The 14,868-nt window shown below is 52.5% G+C and overlaps 1 long non-coding RNA gene across 1 annotated transcript; it reads left to right on the top strand.

The window, feature by feature from the left end:
• Window positions 1-4,379: 4,379 nt before the first annotated feature.
• On the top strand, window positions 4,380-8,330 carry LOC123328195. Its single transcript, XR_006542985.1, has 3 exons — window positions 4,380-4,513; window positions 6,221-6,296; window positions 8,254-8,330. It is a non-coding gene; the product is annotated as an uncharacterized LOC123328195 (long non-coding RNA).
• Window positions 8,331-14,868: the final 6,538 nt, after the last annotated feature.

Here is a 14,868-nt window from a genome sequence, read left to right as displayed (position 1 = left end):
GTTATCTTCCTGTTTGACAGAAACAACGGAGGCAGGGCGTCTGGGGACCTGCCAGGGTCGCGGGCTCTGGCGGGGCAGCCGCGCGATACCCGCCGGCTCAGGCTCTCTGCCGTCTGCTCCACATCCAGCCGCTCTCAGCTCACCTGCCGTCCTGCCGCCACCCTCTGGCTTGCCTTGGACCCAGGTGCCCAGGGGTCCCGCCTTCACAGAGCGCCTGTCCCAGGGCAGTGAGTGACTGGCCAGCACCCACACTACGAAGGGACTGCACCACCAGTGGGCGGGGGCTGGGCGCCCAGTGGGGCACTGGGGGCCGGAAACTCGCCATGACCAGCTGTCTCGCAAAGGTCACTGCCAGGGTCACTCATGCACGTGGGGAGCATTCTAGAGAATGTACATTAACGAGTCTAGGACAAGCTGTACAGTTTAGAAGGACTGTTTCTTTCTGCTTCATTTTTCTCTCACTGACATGCCTGACAAGTTCGCCCCAAAACACTCGGCCCCACTGACACATTTTTTATTTTAAAAAAATGTTTATTTTATGGATATTTTATTCTTGTAATCAGTTTTCCCTTAGCATATTTTGTTTTTTAAAATAAGAAAGGGAACAAGAAAAAAAGCAAAAGATTATCTTAATCCTACTGCTCTAACACAAATTTGCAGTTCTCTTAAATACCAAAAAACTGTACAAAACACAAAAAATGGAAACCTGAAACTAGGCAATCTTAACCATTCTCTTGACAACCAGTGAAAATAAAATTCTATGAACAGATCCCCCCAGGAGCCAGAATTTCCAGTTTGTTCACGGGACTTTCCAGGAGCTGGGCACTGCCTCTTGCACTGAGTAAATAGCAGATGATAAAGAGTAGAAAGAGTTCCTCTTTCCTGGTTGAGCGACCAAGTAACACAGAAGAAATCATTTCTGTTTAGAAAGAAAATAAAAGAAAGTGTCGTTTTATGGGCAAAGCGCGAGGTGCCGTCACCCCATGCTGAGGTCCCTGTGAATCCCATACCCGTTCTGGGGCCTCTGCCTCCAGATCGCCCATCCTCCAGGCTGCAGGACGGTGTCCACCCAGAGAGCATCTCTTGGTCCTTGGGGCCCGCCCAGAGCCAGGAGCTGGAGGTGCCAGGACAGGGGCCAGAGCCCACGGAGTCCCTAAGCATCTGCCCGGGGCTCGGACGCAGGGGGTCTGGTCTGTTTCTGAGCGTCCTCACCCATGGCGACTGTTGTTCCAAACCGACATCCATACAAACAGCCTTCTCCAGCCCAGCTCAGCTTCGCCTTCAGGAGCCGGGGCTCTGCGGTCACCATGGGCCAGGGGATGGTGCAGGCCTGCCCCACGACGTGACCTGCTGGTGCCCAGCTCCGGCTACTTCCAGCCAGTGGTGGAGGGTAGAAGGGCTGATCTCAAAGCCCCTTGTGGCTGTGAGCTGGGGTGGGGCTTTCCTTCTCCGGGGACACCCTGGTTCTGCCACCATCTGCTGTTTTACATGAAGTCTGTCTCAGGGCCTGGGTTTGGTGAGGGTTCACCATCATGTCTGGGTCTGCAGACCTATTCCACTTAGACGGCGGAGCAGGTGGCACTCTGGGTGATGACCACAGGCTGGACGCTGGCATTGACATCCTGGCTGCGGCACCCAGACAGTGTGTGACCTGTCCGAGGTTCTCAACCTCTCCGAACCTCATGGCAAGTTTTGTTTCAGTTCAGGGGAAACCTGGCCCCCATGGCTTCAGAACGTTCCTCCCTTGAAGCGACTCTGAGGGCTGTGTGGCTGAATTCTGAGAAGCCCTGGTGGGGTCTGCAGGCGTCCACGGGGATTTCTCATAGCTGTTAGCACCTGCTGACACTCTTGGTGTGGGGCCTTCACAGGGCAGGGTGTTTCCGGCTGTTTCAGGCTGTTTTGGGATGTTTCAGGGTGTTTCAGGCTATTTCAGAGTGTTTTTCGATGTTTTGGGGTGTTTCAGAATGTTTCAGGATGTTTTGGAGTGTTTCAGGTGGTTTTTCAGGGTGTTTCAGGATGTTTCAGGGTGTTTCAACATGTTTCAGGGTGATTCAGGATGTTTTGGGGTGTTTCAGGATGTTTCAGGTGGTTTTTCAGGGTGTTTCAGGCTGTTTCGGGGTTTTTCAGGATGTTTTGGGATATTTTTGGGTGTTTCGGCATGTTTCAGGATGTTTCACAGTGTTTCGGGGTGTTTCAGGTTATTTTGGGATGTTTTAGGGTGTTTCAGGCCATTTTGGGGTGTTTCAGGATGTTTCAGGATGTTTTGGGGATATTTCAGTATGTTTTGGGATGTTTCCGGGTGTTTCAGGGTGTTTCCAGGTGTTTCAGCATGTTTCAGGGTGTTTCCAGGTGTTTCAGGCTGTTTCAGGGTGTTTTAGAGTGTTTCAGCATGTTTCAGGATGTTTTGGGGTGTTTCAGGCTGTTTGGGGCTGTTTCAAGCTGTTTCAGGGTGTTTCCGGGTGTTTCGGGGTGTTTCAAGCTGTTTCAGGATGTTTCAGGCTGCCAGGAGGCTCCGGGCTCCAGCCTTGAATCCAGTCCTGCTGCCCGTCACCTATATGGAGGAAGCCCCCCCGCCCAGCCTGTCTCCCTGGTGACCCGCCTAGAGTGATGAGACCCCACGATCTGTCTTGTGATCACAAGGGAATCTAACGTCACAGAGAAGAGAGGAGGACCCCAAACCCCGGGGGCTCGAGGCTCAGACAACTCAGGGTGCCTCTTGAATGAAAGGGTGTGAGGCTGCCATGCTGAACGTCTCTCGGGTTCTCTGGATGAGGTGCTGCAGCTGCCCCAGGTCACAGAGCAGCTTGGGAAGTGAGGACCCTAGCCCTGCGCCCAGGCCTGGGCGCTTCCCCATGGAGCCGTTCCGGAGTTCGCTCCCAGCAGCAACTCCTGACTCACCCCGCATGACTTCCTGGCTGAGCCCTGTGGAGCCACCAGCCCATCCCTGCTCCCCACGTTCTGCTTATGCAACGCTCCCCTCCCTCCTGGAAGCTGGGCTGCAGGGCCAGCAGCCTCATCCCGCCGCTTTGCAGCTCCGTGGTCTCAGGCATCCCTACCAATCGAGACCACAGTCAGCTCGCTTCATCCCACCCCAGTGCCATCAGGAGGACTATCTGAGGGCCCAGAAAGCTGCGGTTCTGTCAGACCCGGTCCACAGCGAGCCTTCCCGTCTCACAGGCTCTGAGTCTGTCTCACGGTCAGCGTTTCAGTGGCCCCTGCCTGCTTCCGGTGCCTTTGCTCTATTTCTATTATCAAATCATACAGTCTTTGCAAAACAGATCAGACTTTTGGCCTCTGCCTCCTTTCCTCACTAGCACACTCCAAAGTCTTGTAAATATATTTATTAACTTACTCGTATTTGTGATAACAAGGTTTTGTTGGTTGCCGCAAATATTCACAGGTTTATCTCCACTGTTTTCTAATTATGTTTGAACTTTAAGCTATAAATTGCATGGGCTGTCCTGTGTCTCCCACCCATAAACTGCAGGTAGCTTGTTGAGCAGAGTGCTAGACAGGTGTCTAGGCGTTTCATGAGGACTGAGCCTGCAGGCCGTGTGGGCTTGCTGGCTGGCTGGATACACAGGGTCAGGCCTTCCTGGCTGTCGTCCCGTCTAGACCACTGCTGGCAGAAGAAAGAAGAAACTGACTCTGTATGAGAATTTGATGCTAAAAAGTGTAGTTTTTCGAACACATGGCCTTGGAGAAATTCTGTGCCAGCACGTTTCACAGTGAAGCCTGGTGTGTGCACCCGAGTTGCCTCTCCAGCCAGGCGAACTCACCACACCTGCCGTGCAGCCTGCCTGCCCTCTGTTCCTTCCTCCAGCCGGCTATCAGTGCATCTTATTTTTAATTACAAGGATGTCCTCTCCTCCGTAAATACTTAGTCTTGAGAGAGTTTGATATTCGTTTACAGTTTTTCTCTTTTGAGGTAAACTTTGTGTCCTAAGTTGCTCAGTCGTGTCTGACTCTTTGTGACCCCATGGACTGTAGCCAACCACACACCTCTGTCCGTGGGGTTCTCCAGGCAAGAACACTGCAGTGGGTTGCCATGCCCTCCTCCAGGGGATCTTCCCGACACAGGGATGGAACCCAGGTCTCCCGTATCGCAAGCAGATTCTTTACCATCTGAGTTACTCAAAGTGAAATGCAAACCTCAAGGGTCACATCCTCTGGGTTTTGACCAGGGTGTTAGTGTGACCCAAACATATATCAAGATGTCGAACGTGGCCCCTGACCCCTAAAGCTCTATGACGCTGATCAAGCCCCACCCACCCCCGCCAAGTGAACTTGTCCTGTAGAATTTGAGACGAACACATGCACACAGCGTGCACTCTTTGTGCAAAGCCTTCTTTTATTTAGCAAATTCCTGTGAGGGTTCGTGTGCGCTGTTGGACACGTGAGCAGTTCACGGCTTTCTGTGTCTAGACTGTAGTCCGTTGGAGGAGTCCACTGCACGTAGCTTACACGTTCTCCGACGGATGGACACATGGGCGGTTTTCACCTTTTGGCTACTGTAAGTAAAGCCATTACAGACATTCTTATGGAGATCTTTGCAGAAATGTGTTTTCATTTTCTTGGGCAAACGCCTGGTGCCTGCGTCACATGCAGCTGTATGTTTGGTTTTTAAGAAACTGCGAGATGTTTTCCCAAAGTAATTGTGCCGTTTTATATTGTGATTGCTTTACATCCTCACCAATATTAAGTCTTGTCAATATTTCTTTGTCTCAGGGAATTGTCTGATCTAGTGGTCCAGTAGTTAGGACTCTGTGCTTCCTTTGCTGAAGGTCCAGGTTCAATCCCTTGTTGGGGAAGTAAGGCCCCGTAAGCCGCATAGCACAGCCAGAAAGAGAGAATCTTGGGCTCAGACCCGCTCCTTGGCACGCAGTGGCACCTCGTGGCAGCTTTCATTTTCAATCCCCTCATCTGTGGTAATGTTGAACAGTTTTCACGTTTCCCTTCTTTTGTTGAAATCTCTCACTTGCTTTTATTTTTATTGAGTTTTAGGAGCTCTTTATAGAGTGTGAATATTTGTTTTGCAAATAACTTCTCCCAGTCTGTTTCTTGCCTAATCATTATCTTAAAGGTATTTTTTAATGACCACCAGTGTAAAATTTTGATAAAGACTAGTCATTTTTTATTTTATGATTATTGTTTTCCATATCTTGGCTGAAAAATCCTTGGTTACCTGAAGTCACAAAGATATTCCTATGCTCTCCTTTAAAAGCTTCATGGTTTTAGCTTTTACATTTTAGTTTATGACTCATCTCAAATTAATTCTGGTGGGTGGTGTAAAATAAGGATCACTGTGTATTTTTTCTGCACCGATGTACCATTTGTTTGATCTGTTTTTCTACAGAATCTGAAAAGAAGGCTACATTTTCCACATCCACTTGTCTTCCTCAAAGGCCCACAGGCTACCCTTCTAGTTTCTAAATGGTATTATGATGAAGATTTTCGTTATGTAGTAGATTGAGGTGCATCATGCAGCATGCCAAGCTTGTTTGAAAACCATTGCAGTAACTCAGATCACAGACCACCACCCCAAATTAAATGTTACGGCACACCTACATAGTCCAGTTTCTGCCTGCTGACTTTTCTTAAGTCATCTTCAATGTTTTTAGCTGGTATCATTACTATTATTATGTAGAGCACTTTGTTTCACGACAGCATTACTCAGCTTTTGAATTTTATAGTCTAAACCAGAAATAAAGTTTTATTTCATGACTCATTTTATGTAAGTAAGCAAATCATTTTGTTGAGCAAGGGTGTTTCATCTCATGATGATGGCAAAGAATTTGGGGATTAACTAAATGATGGATGTAGAATTTAATAGGTTGTGACAGACCGAGGCATAATCTTTTAAATCTTTATGAATATGTTTATATACTGTGTTTTACTTAAATACTAAATAGTCAGTATCTTTGGACTCTTATTAAAATCTCCCATATATTTCAAAGAGTAAGAATTCATGATATGCATTATTGTTCACTCATTTCAGTTCTTTGATTTGTTTTTGATAATACCCCATACTATAAATTCTTTAGAAGAATCTCTTTAACCAACAGACAAAGCACCACACATCCATCACCCTTACCCTGCCTAGCAGGCTTTCCACAGATCAGAACCTTTGGAATCTCGTTCATTCTCTTAGGAGATCCTAGGGAGGCTTTTCTCATTAGCAGGGCAGGTATGTTCATTTGTATTTGTCTTTCCTTGATAGAGACATGGAGACCACAAACGTATCTTTCCTTCAATCTAGAATCCGCTCTTTGGTGTATAATGAAATTTGACATGAGGTGAGTGCATCTTGGGCAGCAGGGACTAAAGTGTCTTTGTTGAAGAACTAAAGGGCATCAGGGTGGGACGGGCCCTTTGTGTAAACAACTTGAGGCCAGGACTCTCGGGTGCAGTAGAATTATCAGGTTGAAATTGTGGGCCAAGCAATGTGTGTGTGCACGTGTGTGTGATTGTCTAGATCAATTAGGTAATGTATTAGCTACCAGATGCTGAATAACAAATCACCCCAAACATAGCACCCTAAGACAACAAGCAGTTATTATATCAGTTTCTGTGGGCTGGGCCTGGGAGCACTCAGCAATTGGTTCCAGCTCAAGCCCCATCATTGCCAGCGCTGTGGTCATCCAGAGGTTCAGCAGAGAGCATGTCTGCCTCACATGGTCGTGAGTGGACCTGTGTCCTTGGTACCTGTTGGCTGGAATCTCAGTGTTTTGTCTTGAGATTGCCTGAGAATCCCCAGGATGGGCCATGGCTTCCCCGGAGCTGGTGATTCAGGGTGAAAACTCAGAGCTCCTCCGTCACTGCCACTGTGTTCGACTGAAATGGGACCATGTGGTGCAGCCTGGGGGGTGGTACCCAAGGAGAGTCCCTCCTGCAGAACTGGGCACATTGCTGACTGTACCTGATACACAGATGTTTCTCTACTTCATTCGCTTTCAATATCAATTTTCTATCCAGTAGGACATCCATAATGTCACATCATCGAAACAGAATCATTATAGGTAGAATAATAAGGCCTTATTAATTTTTTGGAAAAAAAAATCTCCTTTTCTATATAACTCCTCACTCTGAGAAGATAAACATTTATGGATCACAGAAACGACTGTCCAGTGGATCTTCAAAGCTCCAAGCAGAACACGGCAGTTGTTACTGACCCTTGTTTTAAAAATGAGAGAAGCTGCAGTGGCCGAGTGACTGGCCTGAATGTCACGTCCACGTCCGGGGGAGGGAGGAAGCGGCCATCCCCATGGTCCTGAGATGGGATCCCTCATGAGCCATCTTGGGAGGGACGCCGAGTGGCCGCCCACTCTGCAGTGAGCAGGTGAGGCTGAGTAAGGTGCCCGGGTGTAGCCTTGGAGGTCACAGCATGGGAGGGTGCACGCGGGGCTGAGATTCAGTGCAGGACTTCAGGCTGGAGCCTTAGCCTTCCACCGCACTGCTGTCCCCACAGAGCCCAGGGCCCTGTTCCCACTGTATCCTCTGCAGGGCGTCTGGGATGGTGTCAAGACCTCACTGCAGTCCTCTTGGGGGGGGACACTCTGGGATGGGTGTCAGGACCTCACTGCAGTCCTCTGGGGGGAACACTCTGGGATGGGTATCAGGACCTCACTGCGGTCCTCTCTGGGGTGACACTCTGGGATGGGTGTCAGATCCTCACTGCAGTCCTCTGGGGGGGCAGTCTGGGATGGCGTCAGGTCTTATGATGTGTCAAGGTCATGTGTGTGCAGGATGGATTGGTGCCTCATGTCTGACCCACGTCTCCGGACATCCAGCACCCTCATCCCCCCAGACACTCCCGCCCTTTGGGCTCCTGCCCTAGGCTGGCACTGGGCTGGTATTTGGACATAGGACCTTGGGGTTGTGTAGGGGACAGAGTGCATGTGAGCTGAGAGCCGGAGGCAGGAGGTGCCATACATGCCCAGAAGACTGGACCCCACCTTCCCCACTCACCCTCACCCCCCACCCCCGCCACCCTGGACTGCAAGGACTCATGATGCTCAAGCAGAAGACTGAGCTGCGAGGTGGGAGGTGGTGACCCTCACTGCGTTAGCCTCTGTCACATCCTGGGTCCCACCTCTGAGGTCACCTGGGGAGCCATTCTCGGGTCATCCCTCCTCCAGGTGACATTCTCAGCTGCAGCAGAAACTGACTTGGGCCAATTTTGGAAGAAAAAGAAGGTATTAAAATGTGCTGACCTTCCAGGCGGCCTGAACAGTCCACCTTCCCATCTTGCAGAGCCGGGAAAGTCCTACGGTGACATCACGGACCGGGAGCAAGGTCACGACGTGACCGAGGCCACTCTCCAAGGGGACACCAGTGGCCACCGCTGCAGACCAAGGGCAGCTCCTGCGCCTTGTGCTTGGCACAACCAGCTCCTGAGCCACTGTCCCCCGCCTGTGGAGCCCGGGAGGCAAGGGTCAGCTTCCCTGAACGGCAGCCTTGCCCCCATAGTGACCAGCACAACCTAAACCGAGTAACGATGAGACCGCGGGCGGCCCTGCCTGCAGCCCTGGCCCGCTCTCTCCCCGGTGAGTCTCCTTCCGGGAACCCTCCCACACCTGCTGCCATTTTCCGCCTTCGGCTCAGTTTCGCCCCAGAATGAACTGCGCTGCCATCCCCCATCTGACTGGATGGTTTTGGAGAAGCGACTTTTGATGGAAAGCACCAAAACAGAGAAATCAGGGGTCGGGGGTGCCAAAGAAAACGCCGCAAGCTTTTACCAGAGCTGACCTGTCTGCTTTTTTTGTGTTAAAGATGCAACCGTGTACTCTTCCCTCTGGGCTTGCTCATTCTAGGGCTCCATCCACCAACTTAGCACTGAGTACACTGTGCGTGGCTCCAGGTTTGCCTGGCCCAGGAGGCAGTCCATGGAGACTCTTTGAAAAGTGATCTAAGACATTCCTGCTTTAGCTCACCGTTTCCGTGAAGCCCACCCAGATTTCTCTGGCCACCCCTGTGTCAAGGTCAGCAGAGACCTCACTGTTTCCCAGGGATTTCCCTGCTGGAGGCTTGTTCTCTGCTCTAAAACACCAGGGTCCAGCACCTGCCTGGAGGAAGGAGGCCCAGGACCCTCGGGGCGCAGCAGTGAGGCTCTCTGACCTCAGTTCGGTCTTTAGCAACGACTTCTCAGAGGTGCTGACGTCTAAGGTACACCAGTCTGTCTGACCTTCACAAGAGTTCACCCCTCACCCCCGAGAAGAAAGGGCTCTGTTACACACCCGAGGAGTCAGGCAAAAATTCCTGAGTCAATGCTTACTTTAAATGCAATGAGCTCTTTGAAAGCAAATATGTTTGTTGTATGTATGTGTCCAGGGCTGTATTTTAAAGCAAGTGTCTATCAATCTCGTGGCAACCTCAGCCTCAGGACATTGTTGAGCCAAAGAGCTCCCTGAGATTTTAGAAAGGATTAGCTGTGCCGGTGAATAGGACTAGGTTCTGTAATTATTCCCGAAGCCGTTTCTCAGTGGGCAATTAGGGGATTAAGCCTACGATTTGATCAAATGTTCAGGCCTTTTACACCCTGGACCGCACTCGCCAGGCCTTGGAATACCTCCATTTGTCCTAATACAACAGTCGTCCTTAAAGGAATCACTCAGCTAAGGGATTTACCACCAACAATTAAACTGAAGGCACTACAGCTCAGACAGCAAAGCTTAATGATTTTACTGTCTCCAACATCACAGAGAATTTCATCCCTCTCAGAATTTCACAATGGTACCTCGTCAGTCCTGTGTGGACAGCGCACCAGCCAGATCAAAGGCTGAGCCTCCACACACGAGTTTTATGTTCCATCTAAGTGATTCTTCTGTAAGAAAGCGGAATGACGAAAGGTTAATTGTAGAAGTACTAGGAATACTGCCGTGAACTTTATGAAGTCAGTGGGCAATGAATAAATGTCCTCTGAAGAGCAGCCTTCCTGCCTATTAAGGCGTGAATCACTCTCATTAGGGACACAGCCTTCATTACACCCATTTCAGGCTTCCTGTCCAGAGTGCGCCGTAGAGCTTGGCATTTGCTGCGTCCTTTGCATGAGACAGTCTCCTTGAACAGAAGGAGACGGCAGTGGTACTTAATAGCGGCAGTGCACGTATATCCATCGTTTTCAGAGGCAGCGAGGGTCTCCATCCTTCCGGGTGTGGCCTTGCTTCTCTCTCAGGCTCCCTGGCTGTCTCCCCTCTGTGCCCACAGATGCCTTACGCTTTTGTGCAGTTTTTCAGGCAGGCAAAGAGGCTTAGACTTTCTTTTGTGTAACTCAGTCTTTTTATGTAACTTCACCACTAAATTTTTTATACAATGTTACAACTATTTGTCTATGTCCTTGGTCGTGGGCAGGGAGGCAGGGGCTGGGGGCCATGAGTTTGTTCTCCAGAAAACACTGGTGATGTTTTTTGTTGTCACAATTTGGGGTGCAGGGGTAGAGGTTGGGGTGCTGTAGAGCAGCTGGGACACAGGGCAGCCCCTGGATATAGGCTCAGCTGCTCCAAAGGCCAGCAATGCTGAGGCTGAAGCCTGGACACTGGGGCCTTTCCTGCTAGATGGAGGGCCCGACACACAGGAGGCACGCAGATCTTTTCAGAGGAATGAGCGTCTACCGTTGATTCTGTCTCCTCTCCCAAGTCTGCAGCTGGAGCTGGGTTCATGGCAAGCGTGGAAACCGTTTACCTGCAGAGGTGGGTGGAAGACCCGCCCTCGCTCCCCACCGGGGGCCCAGTGTCCCCAGAGACCCCTGAACCTTCTCTGGTCCCCTGCCTAGCATCCTTCAGGGCAGCCCCAGCTACAGATGAAAACATTCTTTTTTTTGCCCAGAACTGTTTTGCCTGGAAAACATCTTCTCCTTTCCAGCTCCACGGTTCACATGCAGGGAAGAAAGCAGGAAAGGACCGGGTGCAGAGCCGCTGAGCAGAGAGAGCAGGGGCCCTCCCTCGGCCCCGGGGGATGAAGTGTTTGGAGAAGCGTGGCTCTGGGCTCATCTGGAAAGTATGTGTCTTGAAAGGGAGATGATGCAAAACACCCTGCTTGGTGCCCGCAACTGTCGCCTGGAGGCTTGGCTCTCCCTGCCAAGAACCGGGTGACTCCAGGCTGGAAACGTTCAGGATCCCATTAGGTGGGCGTTGGGCTGGGGGCTGGGGCCCAGCTCCAGGGTCACCGCGGCGTGGCTTCAGTCGAATGTCCCCCACCACGCTCCCCTTTGGAGGATGTTTCATTTACCTCTGGTCTCACAGCCTCTGTTTCTCTCGCCCGACCTTTGAAAGAGCCGGCCACGATGGCCGTCCAGCCGATAAAGGTGTGAGACGAGCCGGCGGGTGGGGTGCTCCGTGTGTCCAAGTCCGCTTGATAAAGGCCTTTGTGGGTGTTGATCTGCCGCATCTGAAGTGTGATTTCAGACGAAACTCGAGGACGGATGGACCCTGGTCAGAGAAGGCTAGAGCTGGGGTTCCCCGCCCCCAGGCCCCGTCTCCTGACAAAGCCCTCCTGGAAAGCTGCTCTTTCAGAGCAGGCCCAGGGCGCCACCTCCTAGATGCGGCTTTGGTGGGTCCTTTGCTCTCGGCTATGAGACTTGCCCCAAGTTGGACGAGACCAGCTTGCCCATCAATGGTTAACCTTGGCCAGTGGGCTTCTCAACAGATGCTGTTTGCTCAAGACCCAGCCCTTCTGGTTGCTTCAAGGAAGTGGTGTGTGATTATGTTTGTATGTGCGAGTGGCTTTTCCTTTCTAAACACACAGATTTCAGGGTGATGGCATTGTCGTGTGGGGATCAGCGAGTCCACCTGGGGCCAGGGCGCCTGCAGGAGGGGGTCGGGCCTGTGGGGGTGGTGGGCTCCTGGCCAGCCCGTGGCCCAGGCGGGCTGTTTGCCCAGGTCTGTGTGTCTGTCCCCCGTCACGGCCGGGTGGTGGTGAGCACCCTGCTCCATGCAGAATCTGCGAGGCCATGAGGGAGACGCATCAGCCCTCTCTGGGAGCCCCGTGGCGGGCAGTCATCTGACCTGACGGAGACCTGGGTGTCACGTTCCCGGCTTGTGCCTTTGCCCTATAAGCTTTGCTGTGAGCCTGTGGGCCCCAGGGCAGCCATGAGTCCCTGTGGGGGCTTCTGGAGTGGGGGTCGTACCGGCTCTGGGGACGCCGGTCCTGCGTGGGGTCCGCTCTCATCTCTCCCAGAGCTCCTGTGGGTGCCGAATAGGGGGAGGGGCACGGCCCCCAGGGGCTGGGGAGGGCAGAGGCTCTGGCTGGGTTGACCTGCCCCAGGGACGTTTGGACATCTTTTTGTCTGGTGGTGAGTCCTGGGGTGCTGTGCTGCTGGCCCTTCGCAGGCGGCGGGGCAGCATGTCCCCTGAGCGCAGGGCCCCTCCATGCCGGCTCACAGCCCCGGGCGTGTGGGGCACAGCTGAGGCCCTGGGCCGCGGCTGTGAGGTGCTGTCCCGAAAAGCCCCAGCCCCTCTCCTACCTGCTCTCCCCTCCCCGGGCGCGACGCTAACCCAGGGTGTGTAGCAGCAGCAGCAGCGCCGTTTGCCCTGCATCCACTGCACGGCCGGCTGGGCAGTCAGAGCTCGCCTTGCCTTGTGGTGGCTCCCACCTGAGAGCGCCCAGCTCCTTGGAATCCCACACCCACAGGCAGTGTCCTTGCCCGCGTTCCTCTGGCACTTTCCACCTGAGCCTGGCCCCGCAGACCCCGGGCGCCCCCAGTCTCCTGCTGTTGTCAGCTTGGTGACTGCGAGCCCACCAGGGTGGTGCCCGTCCCTGCCTCCTTCCCTCCTGCACGGCTCTGCTGCCCCTGCTCTGGCCCTGGGTCCCGGGGACCCTACCTGGAACCGCTCCCCCCAACCTCGCTGCTGTGGCCCGTGCTGCCAAGGTCACCCAAGGTCACTGGGGCTGGTCCCCTACAAGGACCCCGCGGCACCCTGAGCCCCACCCCCAGTCTGATTTCTTCAGCCTCAGCCAGTGTGCCCGTTACCATGTGCGTTAAATCAGGCCCCCTCCTGACCAGGGCTCCCCATCCCCAGGACCCAGTCAAGTTCCCGCCCTGGCCCCAGCCCTGGGGCCCTGGGCCTGCTCCTCTGCAGACCAGCCCTCCTGCTCTCCCGTTGGGGCCGGGCCTTGGACTTTTACCGCCCATGTTCCTGCCTGGGATCTCCTCCCCCGGGACTTTCCACCTGCCGCTCGTGTAACCCACGGCTTGCTCAGCCTCATTTCCTCGGGCCCCAGGATGCCAGCCTCCACTCTGCCCTTCGAGCGCTTTGCTCTCTGCCTGGCCTCGAGTGCCCGACAGTGCACGTTCTGGGTGCGCACGCCTGCTTCTTCTGTCTGCCCTGTTAGAGTGCCAGGCCCGTGGGGCGGGGATTTCATCTCTATTAGTCACAATACCTCCCAGGTGCCTGGAACAGCGAGGGGAACAGCGTGGGTGCTGCCTGGATGCCCATGAGGTCCCCTCCCCTCGGACGGACAAAGAGAGAGACCGGCCAGGGGCTTCGGCTCCCGCAGTCCTAGGGGCAGCCTGGCTGGAGGCTTTCCCCAGCGGTCGTATAAGCAGGTGGAGCTGGCTACTCAGGAAGTCCTCTTTCCTGAAATCCTCAGGAGGACGGGAGCCAGGAGTGCGGCGAGCTGGCCTCAAGGTTGGGGGAGCCGCTCGTCGTACGCTTGTCAGATGCTCTCTCCAAGTATCCTGCCGTCCTGGGCCACGGACTGCGTCTTTGGTTTCCCCTCTCCTCACTCAGGGTTGACTCGCTCCCTCTCTGAAGTGCAGATGCCTCTGGGAGATGTAGCAGTTCTCCTAGACAGGCATCAGGGGGCTCTTTTCTCTCTCAAGGTCTCAAGGGAAGTGAGACCATACTTACTCGGATGAGCTCACGCCAGAAATCGAGAGGTTTGAAACTTATCGCTATTTTCTCCAAAAGTGATTTGAGGCAAACAAGGGCAAACCCACAGTTATGATTATTGCTGTTATTGTTTCTTGACTATTATTATTAACGAAATCTATGCCAACCTTCGGGATAATTCCAAAATTCTGAAGACAAAGTCATCAGGACTCTGTCCTAGCTCCTCTACAATCAGGGTTAAAGGAATGTTTCAGGAAGTCAGTGCGCTGGCGCTGGCGGGTTTGCTCAGCTCCTGCGAGCTGTCGGGGACACTGGGCTGAAGGAGCTCCAGCTCCCCTACCCCCTGCCCTCCGATACGGACTGTTGTCCACACATGCTCGTGCCCAGGAAGCTGTGCCTGGGAGCCTCTGTGGTCTTTATTTGTGCCACATGCTCTCGTGTTCTGGTCATTTTCTACCATGAATTTTAAGACAGGCTGCATATCTATAAAGAAAAGAAATTCAGCGATAAATGCTTCTGGGAATAAGGTGCGCTTGAAAAAAGTGGACAGCTGCAAAATTTTGTTTCAAGTAGGCAGAGTAAATCTGAGAGATGATTATCTTTGACCCAGTTTCTACTTTCTGCTAAGAGTGTGGAAAATACTTTTGCAATTACAGGGGTTGGATTTGGGCTTCTTGACTCTGTAATGAGTTTGACAAAGGATGTTTACGTAACTGAACTTGGGGGAGTCTTGCCAAAGCAGCAAACGAGTCGCTCTGCTGCTCTGACTGCCAGCAGCCATTACAGCCCGTGTTGCATCACGTTTCTTTCATGTAGATTATCAGTCACTGGAACCTCCTCAGGTCACTGTTACCATTTCCCCCCTTGGCATCAAAGCAAGTTTACTGAGCTAACTCATTACTCTTGCTTTTGAAATGTAAGCATTGATTGGCAAGTTTATGCCAAACATCTTGCGTAAGTTTCTCCTGGAAGCTGTAAAATCTAATCTGAAAAGGAAAGTAGGAACAACTTCTACAGATGTTAGTATAACACACACTGA

This window comes from Bubalus bubalis, chromosome 2 (assembly GCF_019923935.1).
Source record: "Bubalus bubalis isolate 160015118507 breed Murrah chromosome 2, NDDB_SH_1, whole genome shotgun sequence".
In the NCBI taxonomy this organism is placed as follows: domain Eukaryota; kingdom Metazoa; phylum Chordata; class Mammalia; order Artiodactyla; family Bovidae; genus Bubalus; species Bubalus bubalis.
Note: the sequence above shows the minus strand (reverse complement) of the source record. Positions and strands in the feature narration are given on the sequence as shown.